Source organism: Eptesicus fuscus, chromosome 13 (genome assembly GCF_027574615.1).
Source record: "Eptesicus fuscus isolate TK198812 chromosome 13, DD_ASM_mEF_20220401, whole genome shotgun sequence".
NCBI classification, from domain to species: domain Eukaryota; kingdom Metazoa; phylum Chordata; class Mammalia; order Chiroptera; family Vespertilionidae; genus Eptesicus; species Eptesicus fuscus.
In genome coordinates this window covers 23,274,557-23,293,994 of record NC_072485.1, presented here as the reverse complement: position 1 = coordinate 23,293,994, position 19,438 = coordinate 23,274,557, and the positions used below count along the sequence as shown (strand labels likewise).

General features: G+C 45.8%; 1 pseudogene; it reads left to right on the top strand.

Annotated features, from left to right (window-relative positions):
- Window positions 1-6,114: 6,114 nt before the first annotated feature.
- On the top strand, window positions 6,115-6,492 carry LOC129151212 (Golgi-associated plant pathogenesis-related protein 1-like; annotated as a pseudogene).
- The last annotated feature ends 12,946 nt before the right edge of the window (window positions 6,493-19,438 follow it).

Here is a 19,438-nt window from a genome sequence, read left to right as displayed (position 1 = left end):
CCTCGGACCAGAATGACTGGATCACAGGGGAGGTGCCCACCTTCCCAGGGAAGACAGGGCATTCACCACCTGCGGAAATCTGAAAAGCCAGAGAAGTCAAGAGAGCTAAAACCCTTATAATTTAGTGCCACCTTCTGGAAAACAATCAAAAGACTTCTTATCACTCTATTAGAGAAGTACCTCTCATACATAGATGCCTAGACAGACAAAGAATCCATCAAATAGCATGAATAACCAAGGTAACGAGGCAGCTCAGGAAAAAAAAAGAAAAATATCCATAAAATGAACTTAAAGACATGGAAATATGTGACTTAAATCACAGAAAATTAAAGATTGCAGTTCCAAAAAAAAAACTCAATGAGATGCAAGAAAACATATAGACCATTTAATGAACTCAGAAACCAAATCAATGAACAAAACGAGTACTTTACCAAAGAGATTGGAATGTTTAAAAAGAACCAAATAGAAATTCTGGAGATAAAGAACCAATAAAAGGAATCAATAATAAACTAATGAGCATAGGAAATAGAGCTAACCAGATGGAGGAACGAATTAGTTGTATTGAAGATAGAAATATGAAAATGATGCAGAGGGGAGAAGAGAGCATAAGAGAGAGAGAGAGAGAGAGAGAGAGAGAGAGAGAGAGAGAGAGAGAGAGAACTGTCTGATTCCATCAGAAAGATCAGTATAAGAATAATAGGCAGGAACCAAGATGGCGCCATAGGTTAAACACCTAACCTGCAGCCGGGCACAACAATTTCAAAAATACAACTAGAGGTCAGAACGGACATCGTCCAGAACCACAGGAAAGTTGGTGGACTGAAATGCCCACAGCTGGGGGGAAGGAGAAGGCCACGGGGACAGTCTGGGAAGCCGTAAAAGCCTAAGGTATGGAGAAACGGGCGGAGACACGAGCACACGCGCCTGCGGGGAGGATGGAACCGGAGAGGAAGGGGCGGCTGATGACCTGGCCGGCGTTCACTGGCAGGAAGGAGATAAAGGCTCCGGAGTGCGCTGAGCGCCGGCTCCGATTGCACTGAACCCCATTCCAGGCGAAACCCTGGGAAACTCACTCACTTTCGCAACTCCGCCGCCCCCGCAGGCCGCCCGGCCCGGGACACTGGGGACGCCGACACAGCGGCGGCGCCCGCAGCCCGGCGGCCTCCCAGCACCCGTCCCCGCCGCTCAGCCCCCGCGCCTGGTGCCGCGGGCCGCGCGCCCCGCACACCGGACGGAGGCCCGGGCGCCCTCTCCGTGCACCTCCCAGCGGCGCTAGACTTCAGTAGAGTTGACTGAATTCAAGGGATTAAGAAGTACAAATTGGGGGGACGCCGCGGCGGTGACGCCCGGAACGCGGCGATGGCGGCGCCTGGAGCTCTGAGGCCGCCCAGCGCCCGTCCCCGCCGCGCGGCCCTCGCGCGCCTGGTTCCGCGGGACGCGCGCACCACGCACCGGACAGAGGCCCGGGCGCCCTTTCCGTGCACCTCCCGGCGGCGCTAGACCTCAGTAGAGTTGACTGAAATGAAGGGATTAAGAAGTACAAATTGGGAAGTTTGAAAAAGATGGCGGCGGAGGTTAAAGGCTGTTCTGTTGCCTCGCACCCAGCGAAATCGGAGGGGATGAGGTGTGGAGGCGCGTGGGTCTGGCTGGTGGCGGGGGAAAGGGGCTTTTGTTCTAAACCTAGGGGAGATTAGCTCTCCATCACCCTGAAATCCATCTTCTGGTGAACCGCGGGAGACCCAGATGCCTGCGGGGAGAGGCGGGACTCTTGCGGAGGTGCGCCCAGCAATCAGTGTTTGCTGCGCTGGAGTGCGGAACGAGGGGACTTAGATACGTGGAAGGCAGAAGGACCAGACTCACAGCCATCGCGGCTCGCCGCACCATGGCCTGTTGGCGCCCTGAGACCCCGCCCCGCCCTGGGACCCGCCCCGCACGTATTGAAGACCTGCCCCGCAAGTCTTGCAGGCACACCTGCGCCCCAAGCAACGGCTTATGCATGTGGGTGGCCTGCCCTCTGGCAGCGGACCAGATGAACTGCTGTTCTAGTCGGACTGCTCCAGGGCCACTCAGACAGGAGGAAGAAACTACAGTTTTTGCTGTAATCCTTGCTGAGTGCCTAAGGCAGTAGCTGATCTACACCCCATTGGAGACCCAGAAACGAGGGCATCTAGTGGTCTGTGGGAGATGACACCAGATTTCAACCACGTGCATAAGGGACACATTCAACAGGAATATTCAGTGAGCGCCAAAGCTTTGCTGCACCAAGACCCGGCCCATAAACGTGTCTCCTGCACAGCAACTCTTCCTTTATAGACAAAGAGAGCCCCCCCAGTGACACCAACAACAATCAAGACTTAACTATACAAAGGAGGACCAAGATGGAGGCATAGGGCGGAAGCCTGATTGTTGCCTACCACAACAACTTTGAGACTACGACAAGAGAGCAGAGTAGACACCATCCAAGACCACCATAGGGCTGGCTGAGTAGATGCTCTACAACTAGAATAAAAGAGGGGTATGTGGGATGATGCTGATGCCGGTGACCCAAAGACCACACTTTAAGAACTACGGCTCAGGCGACACAAAAGAACTATGTCTCAGGCGATACAACAGCAGCCTGGAACGTGCTCGGCGCAGTTCCCCCGGCGGTCTCCGGCTGAGGGGACGGCTCCACTGGCAGCCAAGCACGGACAGACGAGCCCCTATGAGACATGGGGTGGGAGACTCCGCGCTTGCTCACCTCCGAGTCCGTCAAGAATCTCAAAGCCCCGGAAGCGGCCAGGTGCGCATGCTCGGCGACCGGCCACCGATGCAGACCCAAGGGTCGACGCAGCGACGCCGGACCGGCCCGCCGCCGTGCACCGGGCGCACCGGAGCTTCGCCGAGCCGCCGCCCGACGAGTTCTGCAGCAGCCATACTGGAGCTCTGGAAGGATGGCCAGGGGAATTGCTGAGGGGGGATTGACCGGCAGGAATTGGGATCGGGAAGACGGGACCCCGCTGAGACCCAGGTGCAGGCGGGGTTGCGCGCCTCTGGGCTAGGGTGTGGTCACATGCCTCTGGGTATAAGTGAGGCCTCACGTCCCTGGGTCTAGGTGAGGCCACATGCCCCTGGGTCCAGGTGAGGCCGGACTCCGGGTCCGGGTGAGGCCATGTGCCCCTGGACCCGGATGACGCTGGATCCCGTGCCCGGGCGAGGCCAAGCGCCCCTGGGTCTGGGAGAGCCCACACACCCCTGGGTCCAGGCGAGACCATGTGTCCCTGGATCCGGGTGAGACCTCGTGCACCTAGGCCTGGGTGAGGTCACGTGCCCCGGGGTCTGAGAGGCCAAGCGTCCCTGGGTCCGGGTGAGACCATGTGTCCCTGGATCCAGGTGAGGCCGCGTGCACCTAGGCCCGGGTGAGCCCAAGTGGCCCTGGGTCTGGAAGAGGCCAAGCGTCCCTGGGTCCGGGTGAGACCATGTGTCCCTGGATCCGGGTGAGGCCTCGTGCACCTAGGCCCGGGTGAGGCCACGTGCCCCTGGGTCTGGGAGAGGCCAAGCGTCCCTGGGTCCGGGTGAGACCATGTGTCCCAGGATCCGGGTGAGGCCTCGTGCAACTAGGCCCGGGTGAGCCCAAGTGGCCCTGGGTCTGGGAGAGGCCAAGCGTCCCTGGGTCCGGGTGAGACCATGTGTCCCTGGATCCGGGTGAGGCCTCGTGCACCTAGGCCCGGGTGAGCCCAAGTGGCCCTGGGTCTGGGAGAGGCCAAGTGTCCCTGGGTCCGGGTGAGACCATGTGTCCCTGGATCCGGGTGAGGCCTCGTGCACCTAGGCCCGGGTGAGGCCACGTGCCCCTGGGTCTGGGAGAGGCCAAGCGTCCCTGGGTCCGGGTGAGACCATGTGTCCCTGGATCCGGGTGAGGCCTCGTACACCAAGGCCCGGGTGAGCCCAAGTGGCCCTGGGTCTGGGAGAGGCCAAGCGTCCCTGGGTCCGGGTGCGACCATGTGTCCCTGGATCCGGATGAGGCCTCGTGCACCTAGGCCCGGGTGAGGCCACGTGCCCCTGGGTCTGGGAGAGGCTAAGCGTCCCTGGGTCCGGGTGAGACCATGCGTCCCTGGATCCGGATGAGGCCTCGTGCACCTAGGCCCGGGTGAGCCCAAGTGGCCCTGGGTCCGGGAGAGACCATGTGTCCCTGGATCCAGGTGAGGCCTTGTGCAACTAAGCCCGGGTGAGGCCACATGCCCCTGGGTCTGGGAGAGGCCAAGCGTCCCTGGGTACGGGTGAAGCCAGATCCTGGGTCCGGGTGAGGCCGTGCGCCCCTGGATCCATCTGGGTGAGGCTGGGTCCCAGGCCTGGGTGAGACCACGCGCCCCTTGGGTATGGGTGAGGCCACGTGCCCCTTAATCCGGGTGACGCCGTGCCCCTGGGTTCGGCCGAGACCAAACCAGAGGGAGTCGGACCTCCATTACCACCATTTGTCCACCATCCAGAGCTGAGGGGTCAGTGCTGACATCTACACATAAGGAACTACTGGACATTGAAATTGGGTCTCAAAAGAATTGTTGGTCCAGGGGGAAGCTCGCTACAGATTGATTCATTTGCCTGTCAGCATAACTATTATTGCTCGTCTCACATTCAGTTCTTATTAGTATATATCTAGTGACATATGATCTCGCTCATCTAGGGGAAATGATGAACAACATAGACTGAGGAACAAGAACAGAACCAGAAGCAAGGAGGCATCGATCGGACTATCGGGCCTCAGAGGGAGGATAGGGGAGGTTCGGGGGAGGGTGGGGGGTAGGGGGAGAGTTCAACCAAAGGACCTGTATGCATGCATATAAGCCTATCCAACGGTTAAGTCCAACAGGGGATTGGGGCATGCGTGGGGAGAGGGGTGGGATGGGAATGGGGGGATGAGGACAAATATGTGACACCTTAATCAATAAAGAAATTTAAAAAAAAAAAAAAGAATAATAGGCATACCAGAAAAAGAGGAAGAAAAAGAAATGGAAAGCTTATTCAAGCAAACAGTTGATGAGAACTTCCCAAACCCATAGAAGAGCAAGATCCTCAATTCCAAGAAGCAAACTCTAAAAACACCTTATTACCTCAACCCAAAAATGCCTTCTCTAAGGCACATAGTATTCACACAGTCAAAAATTAATAACAGAATTCTCAAGGCAGCCAGGGAAAAAAAGAAAATAATCTATAAAATAAAGCCCCTAAAATAGGTTATCATCAAACTTCTCAGCAGAAACTCTACAAGCTAGAATAGAATATTCAAATTACTGAAAGAAAGAAATTATCAGCCAGGAAGACTATATCCTTTAGATATGAAGGAGGAATAAAGACTTTTCCACATATACAGAAGTTTAGGCAATTTATTGCCAGAAAATTTCCATTGCAAGAAATACTAAAGGGGGTTACTTTACCTGAAACAAAGAATAAAAGGTTACAAAACTACAAGTAAGATCATCAACAAACTTACAGCATAAACAGGGATAATTTTTGACAACAAAAACATAAAGGGGTGGGGTAAAGTTCTGAATTTGCAAATGAGGATGGAGATCAGATGCATTCAAAAGAAAAAGGACTACTGTATATATGAAACATTCTTTTTCATAAACCTAACGATAAACACACACACACACACACACACACACACACGCATAAAAACACAAAACACTGAGACACATAGCATACAAAAAAAGAAAACCAAAAAAAAGTATGGAATACCACAAAAAAAAGTATGGAATACCACCAAACAAAAACGACAGACAGAAACACAAAAGAAAAGAACCACAAAGCTACCAGAAAACAAAAAATAAAATGGCTTAAAAAAATACCTAAGCCCTAGCTGGTTTGGCTCAGTGGATAGAGCCTCGGCCTGAGGACTGAAGAGTCCTGAGTTCAATTCCATTCTAGAGCACATGCCTGGGTTGTGGGCTCGATCCCCAGTAGGGAGCGTGCAGGAGGTAGCCAATCAATGTTTCTCATTGATGTTTCTATCTCTTCTCTCCCTCTCCCTTCCTCTCTGAAATCAATATAATATATATATATTTTTTTTTTAAATCCTCATACATCAATAATTACTGTAGAGAGGCAGCGGGAGCCCAGGAGCATGCCGAGCCGGCCATGGGCAAGTCAGCTTCCAAACAGTTTAATAACAGCGCCTGATGGCCCACAATGAGTACCAGCAGCAGCACGGCGTCCCTCCACTGAAGCTCTGCAAGAAGTCCAACTGGGAGGCTCAGCAGTATTCGGAGGCGCTGGCCAGCACGAGGATCCTCAAGCACAGCCTGGAGTCCAGTCGGGGCCAGTGAGGGGAGAAGGGGAGAACCTGGCCTGGGCATCCTCCGATCAGCCAGGAAAGGAGGTGGCTGATAGATGGTACAGTGAAATTAAGAACTACAACTTCCAGCGACCTGGCTTCACCTCTGGGACTGGACACTTCATGGCCATGGTATGGAAGAATACAAAGAAGATGGGTGTGGGAAAGGCATCTGCAAGTGATGGGCCCTCCTTTGTGGTGGCTAGATACTTCCCAGCAGGGAATATTGTCATCCAGGGCTTCTTTGAAGAAAATGTCCTGCTTCCAAAGAAGTCACTTGCCAAATGTAATGGGCAGGCGGCAGACTTAAGAACATGGATCTGAAGTGCCTAGAACAGTGGTCGGCAAACTCATTAGTCAACAGAGCCAAATATCAATAGTACAACAATTAAAATTTCTTTTGAGAGCCACATTTTTTAAACTTAAACTATATAGGTAGGTACATTGTTATTAACTTAATTAGGGTACTCCTAAGCTGGCCTTTGCTAAAAACTCAAGGGGCCCAAGAGCCGCATGTGGCTCGCGAGCGGCAGTTTGCCAACCACTGGCCTAGAACAACAAAAACTCAGCTGTGTGTCTGTCTTTGTGGGTGTATGTGCTTGCGTGTGTGATGCTTGTGCATGTCTCTTGCACACACCCTGGGATATACTGTTGTGCATGAACTGAGCTGATTCTTATCAAAGGATTGAGCCAATGAAGCCTTTACTCTGATGGTTAGACCACAATTATTTGGACTTTGGGGGGAAATCAAGTTTTAAACTTTTGGGGGTTATTTTTAAAGTAAACTTCTTTTGTACCTTTCTCAATAATAATAATAATAATTACTCTAAATGTAAATGGATTGAATTCACCAGTAAACAGTCACAGATTAGCAGATTGGCAAAAAAAAACCTCAACCATATGTTGCCTCCAGACACATCTAAGCTGCGAAGACAAAGACAGACTCAAAGTGAAAGGTGGAAAAACAGGTGTAGTCATACTTATATCTGACAAAGTATATTTCAAGTTAACAAAGGTAACAAAGGAAAAAAATGGACATTTTATGATAAAGAGGACACTACATCAAGAAGACTTAACACTTCTCAATATATATGTACCCAATCAGGGAGCACTGAAATATGTAAAGCAGACTTAAGGGAGAACTGACAAAACACAGTCATAGTAGGAGACCTAAATACTCTATTGACACCTCTAAATAGATCATCCAAACAGAAAATCAATAAAGAAATATTGGCCTTAAATGACACATAGATCAAATAGACATAGTTGACAGAGTCTTCCATCCCAGAACATAAGATTATACATTCTTCTCCAGTGCACATGGAACATTCTGGACAGACCATATGTTGGATCACAAAACTAGCCTCAAATTTAAGAAGATTGAAATCATACCATACTTATGGGATGGCCCTGACCAGTTTGGCTCAGTGGATAGAGCGTCGGCCTGCGGACTGAAGGGTCCCAGGTTTGATTCCAGTCAAGGGCATGTACCTTAGTTGTGAGCAAATCCCCAGTGGGGGGTGTGCAGGAGGCAGCTGATCGATGTTTCTAACTCTCTTTCCCTCTCCCTTCCTCTCTGTAAAAAAATCAATAAAATATTTAAAAAAAACTTATGGGATGCAGCAAAAGAGAGAAGTTTATGTCATTGCAGGCCTATCTCAAGAAACAAGAAAAATCTCAGGTAAACAACCTAACATTAATCTTAAAGAATTAGAAAAAGAAGGACAAAAGCAGCCCAAGGTCAGCAGAAAAAAGGAAACAATCAAAACTAGAGCAGAACTGAATGAAATAGTGAACGAAAAGATTATACAAAAAATTAATACAATGAAGAGCTGGTTCTTTGAAAGATTAATAAAATTGACAACCTTTTGGATAGACTCACTAAGGAAAAAAGAAAAGATTCATATAAACAAAATTAGAAATCAGAGAGAAGTCACCACAGACATCACAGAAATGCAAAGGATCATATTAGAATACTATGAAAGACTATAAGCCACCAAATAACCTAGAAAAAATGGATAAGTTCTTAGAAATATATAACCTTCCCAGACTGAATCATGAAAAATTGGAAAATCTAAATAGACTGATCAACAGTGAGGATATTGAAACAAACATCAAAAACCTCCCCTTCGCCGAAACCGTTTTGGCTCAGTGGATAGAGCATCGGCCTGCGGACTGAAAGGTCCCAGATTTGATTCCGGTCAAGGGCATGTACCTTGGTTGAGGGCAATCCCTGGTAGTGGGTGTGCAGGAGGCAGCTGGTCGATGTTTCTCTCTCATTGATGTTTCTAGCTCTCTATCTCTCTCCCTTCCTCTCTGTAAAAAATCAATAAAATATATTTAAAAAATAATAATAACCTCCCCTACTCCTACCCCCCAAAAAGTTCAGGGCCATTAGTGAATTCTACCAAACATTCAAAGATTTGATACCAATTCTTCTCAAATTTCTAAAAAATTGAAGAAGAGGCAATACTTCCTAACATATTTTATGAAGCCAACATAAACTTGGTACCAAAACCTCTCAAGGATAACACAAAAAGAAAGAAAAAATTTTTATCTGATGAATACAGATGTAAAAACCTAAACAAGCCCTAACCAGTTTGGCTCAGTGGATAGAGCGTCGGCCTGCGGACTGGAAGTTCCCAGGTTTGATTCTGGTCAAGGGCATGTACCTTGGTTGCAGGCACATCTCCAGTGGGAGGTGTGCAGGAGGCAGCTGATTGATGTTTCTCTCTCATTGATGTTTCTAACTCTCTATCTCTCCCCCTTCCTCTCTGTAAAAAAAAAAAAAAAAATCAATAAAATATATTTTTTTAAAAATAAAAAAAAATAAATAAAAACCTAAACAAAATACTAGCAAATCGAATACAACAACACATTTTAAAAATAATACATTACTATCAAGTGGGGTTCATTCCAGGGGCACAATGATGGTTCAACATATGCAAATCAATCAATATAATATACCACATTAACAAAACAAAGAATAATAAATGCAGAAAAAAGCATTTGATAAGATACAACATCCATTTATGATTAAAACACTCAATAAAATAAAGGCCATGTGTGACAAACTCTGTTAATATCATACTCAATGGTGAAAAACTGAAAGCTTTTCCTCTAAAATCAGGAACAAGACAAGGATGTCCACTCTCACCACTCTAATTCAACACTAGAGGCTCAGTGCACAAATTCATGCACGGGTCCAGCTGGCCTGCCCCGATCAGGGTGGGGGCAGCCAATCGGGGTCAGGCTGGCTGGGAAGAGGGGCCACAGGCGGTTGGCGGGCCGGCCCTACCCCCTGGTCAAACTCCTAGGACCTAGTAGAACTCCCAGTCGAGGGGACAATTTGCATATTAGCCTTTTATCATATAAGATAGTACTGGAAGCCCTAGCCAGGGCAATTAAGCAAGGGAAAGAAATAAAAGGGATCCAAATTGGAAAGGAAGAAGTAAAAGTGTCACTTTTTTGCAGATGACGTGATTCTTTATATAGAAAATCCTAAAAAAAAAAACCACCAAAAATTACTAGAAACAATAAACAAATAGAGTAAAGTTGCAGGATACAAAATCAATATACAAAAACCCACTCATTCCTGTATACCAAAAATGAAATTTCAGAAAAAGGTATTTGCTTTTGTAAAAAGAACCCTTGAGCTGGAGGCATAATTACTAACATGAGACCCTATGAAGTTCTAATGTTTCCAACGCATAATAGCACGTATAAACATGCCCATGAGTGAGACAAAAAGAGCTCCATTCCTTTCTCCTGTGGTCAACCAGGCGGAGTTGACTGCTCAGGAGAGGGTCATACAATAGAGGAGAGATGGTTTTTCTCCTGATGTGGGAGCAAGTTTATTAAAAAGAAAAAAGAAAAAAGGATAATAGCTCCTAAGTGCTAAGAGCTAGTTTTAAGAGCTAAGATAATATAAGGAGGGCAGTGTCCATCCATATCCAAGGCAGCCTCAGAATGGAATTTAAGCCCCCTGGGACCCACAGTGTGCTCCAAGGCAATGACTTTCAAATGTGTGATCAGTTTGTTTGAACCACACACCAAAACAAAAGCCTCAAGATGAGAGTAAAGAATGCAAAGAATCAAGTCTCAAGGGAAGTTGTGGAAATTACTAGTGAGTGAGTGCATGAAAGGAGAGAGCCTTGGTCCACTGATATGAATCCATTTCATCCTTCCTTTCTGAGCGAGGTGGGGAATCTCACAGGAAATAAGAGCTGCCATTTACAGAACAATTACCAACGTGTAGGCACATTACATGCATTCATTATTTAATCCTTACAACCGCCTCATTTTACAGATAATGAAATGGAGGCTCAGAGTTCATCTAGTTGCCCAAGAACACTCATGGCCGAAATGGACTTGCACCCCAGTCTGTCCAGTCCTCACAGAGCTAACATTAACCACTGCACCCTCCTGCCCCACCTGGCTTCAAAGTCTCAGGATGAGACAAATACCCAGCAAAAGACTCCTCACTGAGCCTCACTCCCCAGATGAGCACCTCCAGGAAGAGCCATCTCTCAGCCTTCCTGAGGAAATAGTCCCTGTTTTAAAGCCTCACACTGGGACTGCTCTGAGAGCTTCTCCCTTCTTTCAAAAGCTAATTGCTTCTTATTATGATTTAAACTCATTGCTTCTTATGTGGTTTATTCAGAAAGACGTAGAATAATTTGAAATTAAAGTGTTATTCATCAAAAACAGCTCCGCGATCCTTTGGACTCATCATCGGCAGCAGTGATTCATTCTGACTTCCAAGCTCATGCTCCAGCTAGTAAAAATAAAACGGGAGTGGGTAGCAAGATAAAAATTATTCCTTGCCAAGGCACTGGGGCTCAAAAATCGTTTTTCCTTGAATAGAATAGAAAGAAAAAAAATCTAGCATGCTTTCTAAGCTACCAGTTCACTCTTCGTATTATTTTAAACTGCTGTACTTTTTTTCCCCTCATGCTGCAGTTTGAGGGCAACCTTCAATCCTACACATCCCCAGATCTATTTCTAGCACCATGTGGTTCCAATGACAAATATTCACCAAACAATATATCCTGAATTTTCAGAATTTTACCTTCAAAAGAAGAAAAGGACAAGCTGTTCAGGTCTCACTGACACAGGACAGCGGATCCTTGACATTTTCAAGGGTATTCCCAGGACTTTGACAAGCCCTTCAGAATGACAGATGCTTATACTGGCACCTAATTGCCCTCCAAATCACATTTTAGTCAAAAGTCATGTGTTTCCTATAGACAGCCTCGCAATCTAAGTTAATTAAGTTTCCATTTTTCCACTCAAGTTTTATCTTCTACTTAATAAACAAATTAGGGCCGACTGGATACTCATTGCAATAAGTGCCTAAAATTCCCTTTACCATTTTTTTTTTCTGTATGAATTGGTCTTGTTCACATTAAAATCTTGAGTCCTTGTTAATATGCCCCTCTTTAATATAACCTGAGCTTCTAATCTCTGAGCAATCATAGCTACTTCCCTTTAGAAGTAAGTGTAGAAAGCTACTTTGATCATTTTCATAAGGAGTAGTTAAAATAAGTGGTATAAATGTAACAGAACAAGAAAAGAAAGTTTGAGCAAATTATTTATGATACCTGTTATGGATTGAATTGTGTCCCCCCCAAATTCATATGTTGAAGCTCCAACCCCAAATGGGACTGTATTTGGAGATAGAGCCCTTAGGAAGACAATTAGGTCAAATGAAGTTGTAAGGGTTGGGTGCTAATCCATAAGGGTTGGTGTCCATATAAGCAGAGGAAGAGACATCAGAGAACTCCTTTCTTTCTCTTTCTCTCTCTCTCCACCCTCCACCCTCCACCTCTACCTCATGTATACAGAAGAATGATCATGTGCCAGAAAGGGGGGCTGCATTAGAAACTAACCCTGATAGCACCTTGATCTTGGACTTGTAGCCTCCAGAACTATCTATACTAATAAAAGGGTAATATGCTAATTAGACCAGACATCTTCCGGATGACCTTCCAGACTTCCTTCTGGACAAAGCCATGATGGTGGGGCCAAGGCAGAGGCAGTTAAGGGTGATCAGGATGGCAGGGGAGGCAGTTAGGGGGATCAGGCCAGCAGGGGAGAGCAGTTAGGAGGATCGGGCAGGCAGGCAGAGGCAGTTAGGGGCAATCAGGCAGGCAGGCAGGTCAGCAGTTAGGAGCCAGCGGTCCAAGATTGTGAGAGGGATGTCCGACTGCTGGTTTAGGCCCGATCCCCAACTGGCAGTCAGACATCCCCTGAGGAGTCCTGGATTGGAGAGGGTGCAGGCCGGGCTAAAGGACACCGCCCCCGCCCCCCCCCCACCCCACCGTGCATGAATTTTATGCACCAGGCCTCCAGTCAGAAAATAAATGTCTGTTGTTTAATCCACCCTGCCTGTGGTATTTTTTTGTGGCAGCCCTAGCAGACTAATACTGTACCACTATAGATGGATTTTAAATGATTATGTAAACAACAAATGTAGGGTTTCCTGGTACAGTGCAAGGAGGCTCCAAATTCATTTAGCACCCCCAAGAGTACCATAGCTAGGTATTAAACCATTCTGTAAGTCTGCCTCCTCCTTGAGCCATTACTTTAGGCCTTAAAGATGGCTGCTAGCAAATTCTTGGCAAGACTCAGAGCTACATAGAATAGTGGTCAAAAGCATGACCATTGGGACTAGGAAGACTTGGGTTTGACATCCAGTACAGACTGTTTACCAATTGTGTAAACTTGGAAAGGTCATGTCAGCCACACTTTGAGTCTGTTTCCTCATTTATAAAAGAGATAGTAACACTTCATAGTTCAGTCTTTGCAGTGAGAATTCATTACTATATTTCTAGCACTTAGAATGCCTGGATCAATAAATATTTATTCAACATTTTCTGAATGTTTTCATTTGTCCATAATATTACAATTTTCTTTGGAGTATTAATAATGTCTGAAACGAATACATCATTTTTGGTGTATGGTGACTCTTAAGTAAGCTTTTAATTTTAAATTGACTAAATTGCATACCATTCTCAGGTAGTTAATGCATAATAGAAGCTAAACTTTCTCTTAAAGATATTTTTATTGATTTCAGATAAGAAGGGAGAGGGAAAGAGAGATAGCAACATCAATGATAAGAGAGAATCATCGATCGGCAGCCTCCTGCACGCCCCCTACTGGGGATCGAACCCGCAACCGGTCATGTGTCCTTGACCAGAATCAAACCAGGGACCTTTCAGTCCACAGGCCAACGCTCTAGCCACTGAGTTGAACCGGCTAGCTGGGACAAAGCTAAACTTTAAAAAATATTTTAAGAAATCCTTATGCAAAATGAATTACTGGACTTTTGTTCAGAATGCACGACTGGGCTGATGCAGGGTGCTCCATGACTACAAACATAGAAATGCTTAATACTAAGAAGTGGAAAAATCTAAATTCCATAAACAAGGAGTAAACTAACAGCTAATCTGGTAAGTAGGAGTCCATATCAGAATTGCCGGTGGGGATATCAGGATTGAATATCCATTTCTGATGCTAAGAGTATACTGCCTCTGGGAATAGGAAGCCCATTCATAGGGGGAGGGAGTCAAGGCTGGAACTGCCTGCCTAAAGCTGGAAGTCTGAAAGAGACGATGCTATCAGCATGAATGGTGGAAGTGGAACTAGAAGACTAACGGGACAGGGGAAGTGATATAGACGCCTCCCACTCATCCTGGACCATGGGTGGACCCACAAGAAACTGGAACTCTAAGCCAGCCCTCTATCTGAATGTGGGGGCAAATTTACACTACTAACGGGATATGGAACGCTTAAGCTGAGAAACTACCTTAAAACTCATCCAGAGTGGTAATAGCAGAATAATCTCTCTGTACTAACAACTAAAAATCTGGAAAAATATCTTACAGCAACTATATGAAGGCTCTGGAAAGGGACAAAAAAGTGTGTGGAAACTAGGTAAGAGTCCATTCTTAAAATACATTACAAGAAGAGGTCAATGGAGTGGGGAGGGGTGTCATATGTAATACTTTCAACAATAAAGATTTTAAAAACAACAACTTTACAATTTGTGTGATTTGAGAGCTGGAGGTTTTTTGTCTGCAGACATTCCTCAACGTACACGAAGCTCAAAGGGGCTAAAAGCCAGGGCTTGTGAAGTGATTGGAAAGTTAGGGGAGAAATTGTGGGGAAGACAAAGCTGCAGAAGCGGTGAACCCCAAAGCCTTAGTATAAACTATATCCTTGCCTGACCACTGAGCTACGCATGTGCTCTGAAGGCCCCAGAGGGCCCAGCTAATGAATAGCAAGTGAAGTTGGGGAAATCGAGAAGAGATTTCAGCTGCCCACCACAGGGATAGCAAGGTTAACTGCCTCCTAGGCCAAAACAAAGAAAAACCTTTCTCTGATGACAGAGAAACATAAAATCCAGAGTCTCTTCAACATACCATCATAATATCCATATAAAATCAATGGAAAAATCACTAAACAGGCAAAGAAACTGAAAAATATGAATCATACTCTAGAGAAAAATAAAGCAATAGAAACCAATTCTAAAATGACCTAGATGTTGCAAATAGGCATATAAGGAACTTTAAAGCAGCTACTAATATAACTGTTAAAATATTTTACAGGAAAATATGCTTATAGTGAACGAACAGGTTGATAATCTCAGTAAAGAAATAGATATTATAATAAATAATTAGGGGAAGGATGGGATGTGGCAAAGAAATTTCAGGCAATTGCTCCTAAAGATAAAAATTATAAAAATGGGACAAAATTATTTAAAACAACTTTTGCTCTATGAAAGATAATGTCCAGAGAATGAAAAGATAAACCACAAGCTGGGAGAAAATATTTGTCAAAGACACATCTTAATGAAGGATTATTAGAAATCACTCCTAAAACTCAACACTAAGAAAACAAACATCCTGATTAAAAAATGGGCCAAAGACCTTAACAAACACCTCACCAAAGAAGATACACAGATGGCAAATAGATATATGAAAAGATGCTCCATATCATTTGTCACCATACAAATGCAAATTCAAACAAGTTACCACTACCCACTTATTAGAATGCCCAAACTCTGAAACCAATAGAGAATTTTAAAACTAAATAATACAACCTCTAAAATCCATGCTCACCACTTCTCTTCACTTTTGTACAGGAAAATCTAGTCAGTACAATAAGACAAGGAAAAGATATGTAAGTCATATATATCAGAAAGAAGAAAATTTGTATTTATTTGCAGATGACATGATATGTGCATAGAAAATCCTAACAAATCTACCAAAAAATATCTACTAGAATGAAGTACTGATTTATTATGACTGCATGATAAGATATATATTGGATCTACATGAAGGAATGAGAAGTCCCACAGTGACAGCCTAACAAATGCCCTTAGGATCTGACAGAGGTAAGGAACTTTAATAAAACAGAAATTTAGGTGAGCAAAAGCACCTCAGCACAACTTCACATAATAAGAAAGAGCAGAGATTCCAGCTTCCCCCAGAGGAAAAGAAAGCCTCTGGCTGACAAAACTGCTTTCTGAAGCCAGCTAGGCAGCCCTTCCTTAGAAGTGACCGTGCCTGGATTGACTACCTGTACTCTGTCAAGGATGGAAGCCTCAGCTCCCCAGAGTCTAGGAACGTTACGTAAGACATCAGGGTTGGACTCTTCTGGTTTCAGTTTCACTGAGAAGCTAATTCTTTGGCTAGCAGGTGAACACCACAGAGAATGTAAAATGGACCCCAAACCATACCTTCTTTTCTTGAATCCCCAGCTAAAGGAAGGATATAGAAAGGGCTTGGATTTGGAGGAGAGAAATGTATGGAAAAAATTCTTTGAAGGGAGCTGTTGCCTATTTATACTTCTTCCCCCACATAGATGGAAGGTGTAAGGTTCTATATTCTCCATCTCAAACCTAAGCAAGGACCCTGGGGCCTGGGGACACTGTGAACAGGTCCGGTTGGGTCTAGAGGAGCCTGCGAAGACACAATGACGACATATAATGTTGTATCCTGGATAGGATTCTGTTACCATCAAGCACTTTGCCTCCATGAAACAGCAGGTAGCTTGTTCTCAGCAAGAGAGGCTACAAAACCTCAGAAAGAAGACTGAACCCCAGGGCTTTCTCACGTTAAACACCACTGTGGTTTGGTTTTCCCAAACGCATCCAGCATTGGTTCCTTCCCTCACCCCTCCTTGAAATGAGAGAGAATGGGGGTCGGGGGCAGGGGTTAGGGAGGCAGGTCCACAGAGATGCCAAAGCAAGATGTTGACAACCTGATCCCACAGAAGTAGAAGCATCTTCGACCATCTTTAAGCAACGCTCTAAGACAGACATGATGCTCAAGACCCAGTGTTCCCGATTCTCCCCCTTGCACACACTGGCCCTTCTCCCATTACCCTAGAACCTATAGCTTGCAACAGCTCAGAGGTCACAGCCAGTCTGAAGCACCAAGGGTTTCGCTTTCTACCTGTGCTATCTGAGGGCTCCGAGGCCTGGGCTGGCTGAGACTGCTGTTTTGTTTGCCTTGGCAACCTGCCATGGGCAGTCAAGCAGGGCCCCAGCATCTGGGCATCGCTTAGGGCTTGTTGGAAGTCCTCCCCAGAACTGAACTCACAAAGCAGCATGAGGTCCTGCCCATACTAGAAACAAGGTCTCATTAACCACGGAGCTGCAAAGGCACTTGGGAGCTAGTCAAGCATTTCCCAAAGCATGTAACTCAAGCACTGGTTTTTAGGACAGTGAACAGGTTTTACCCAAAAAGTGTCTCAAAATCAAAGAAATTTGTAAAATAATGGATTCAAAACATATTAAGATTCTTTTCTCAGAACCTACTCTCCAAGAAGGTAGGTTTCTCCAATTCCTCTGTATGATTCTTAGCTGAGCCTCAGTTTCCTCATCTGCAATGTGGAAATAACAATGCCCTTCCTGGAGAACTGCTATAAATGTGAATGAGATCATGAGCTCACCAAGGTTCAGTACTGCATCTCACATAGCAGGTGTTCGCAAATCTTAGTTCCCTTCTCCTTCTCCTCTGCCTCCCATTTTTCTTTCAAAATTTCTCTTAGGCTCGGTAAATGACCCTCTGTACAACCTTCTGTGAAATTACTTGTTTTTTTTTTATTTTTTTTTATTGATTTCAGAGAGGAAGGGAGAGGAAGAGATAGAAACATCAATGATGAGGGAGAATCATTGATTGGCTGCCTCCTGCACACCCCTCACTGGGGATCAAGCCCACATGCACCCTGACTGAAAATTGAACCGTGACCTCCTGGTTCATAGGTCGATGCTCAACCACTGAGCCATTCCGGTTGCGCCTGTGAAATTATTTGAAACTGATTTCCTGGGCTCTGGATGACATCGGGGTAATTATGCATGCACTGAGAGCTCCTACCCAGCTCACCTGGTAGGAATACAGTACCCACGACACACTGCAAGTGGGAGTCCCGCTCTCGGGTCTTGAGTGGCAGCTTCACCTCCTCCTGAATCACCAAGGAACAGACGGAGCCCCAAGTTAAAAAAACACAGCACAGCCCTGACTGGTTTGGCTCAGTGGATAGAGCGTCAGCCTGTGGACTAAAGGGTCCCAGGTTCGATTCCGGTCAGGGGCATGTACCTTGGTTGCAGGTATATCCCCAGTAGAGGGTGTGCAGGAGGCAGCTGATCGATGTTTCTCATCGGTGTTTCAAACTCTCTATCCCTCTCCCTTCCTCTCTGTAAAAAAAATCAATAAAATATATTTTAAAAACAAACACAGCATAGATTCATAATCACAGGAGAGGGAACTTGGCAGCCAGCTCAGTGGAAGAAGCACTAGGCTAAAAGTCAGAGGTTTTCAACTGGCTACTCACCACCTCAGGGTCTGCACTTCCTTGGCTGTTAGACACGGGGGTGTGGCAGGTGATGTCCACACACTCTTCACCTAATCCATGTGGATCCCCATTTTAAAGGTGGCCTAATCACAAGTCCGAGAAGCACAGTCCACACACCCAAAATTATTTTATTGAGAATGGAGCAATTTACACTAACATACACATTACAGCACATTAGAAAGACTCAAGTTTTACAAATTTCACATTCACAATACAATCCACTTTTTGCTCTGAGGCATGTAGGGGACATAGGGAGGCGGACAGACAAGGTACAGTCAGGAGACACAGACCTAATGGGCTAACAGTGAGTCCTTCCCCCAAAAAGAGCTTCTCTGTGACTCGACCGTATTTCTAGATGCTCTGGGAGAGAGAGAGGGGCAAAGTTCAGGGACACGGTGGCCCTGCTGCCCGTTCTCTCTCTGGTTCATAGAATTTCCATGGCAACATTAAGCTACTTCTCAATGCTACAGATACAGCAGGCACAGACATGGGAGCCATTTGGCCAGAAAAACCCAGCTGGGGATCCCTATGGGTTCAGACAGCTCTCTCTGCTCCATGAAAGTCACTTTTTTACCCACTGTTCAAAAAGATGAATTTTCCAAAACTTTACATCCTGAAAAGTTTCAAACTTCCTCATAAATAGAATAGTATAACCAAGTCCCATGGTTCATTATAGGGAAGCAAGTGATAGGACCAAGTTCAGTTTCCGTTAACAGCCACGAGATCTAAGTGAACCTTGGATAAACCCCTTCTCCCCACACCTGAGTTTTCCACTCTGCTCCCTAACCATGCTTTGCTTTCTGGTGCTAGAAAGAAAGCCAAAACCGGTGAGAGTGGCAACCCAGGACCCAGATGTCAGGCTGGTGAATTAAGCTCTTTTCTGCCTGAGGCGTCTTTTAGATAGAAGGTGATGAAACACTCAGTCTCTGGAATGAGGTTTCTCTGGCAAGTTGAGTCCTTAAGGACCCTCAGGATGCACAGATTTCTGTAAGTGATGCATAAACTGCCAGGGTGATGCTGACAATGAAGAAAATAAAGAAGCTTTATTATTTAGGCAACACAGAGAAATGGCCTCTCTAGATAGGTTGGGGGGTGAGGTGTCTAACAATGATTTCCAGCATGTTGGAAAGTCTGCTCCCTTATCTCCTGTGAAAGCAGTGTGAGGCTTTCCACCTCCCGTTCTGTGTGATTCCAGGAGAGAAGGAATTATGGCTCTTGGATGAGCTTTGTTCCCAGCTCATCACAATGGCCACCATCTGAAGA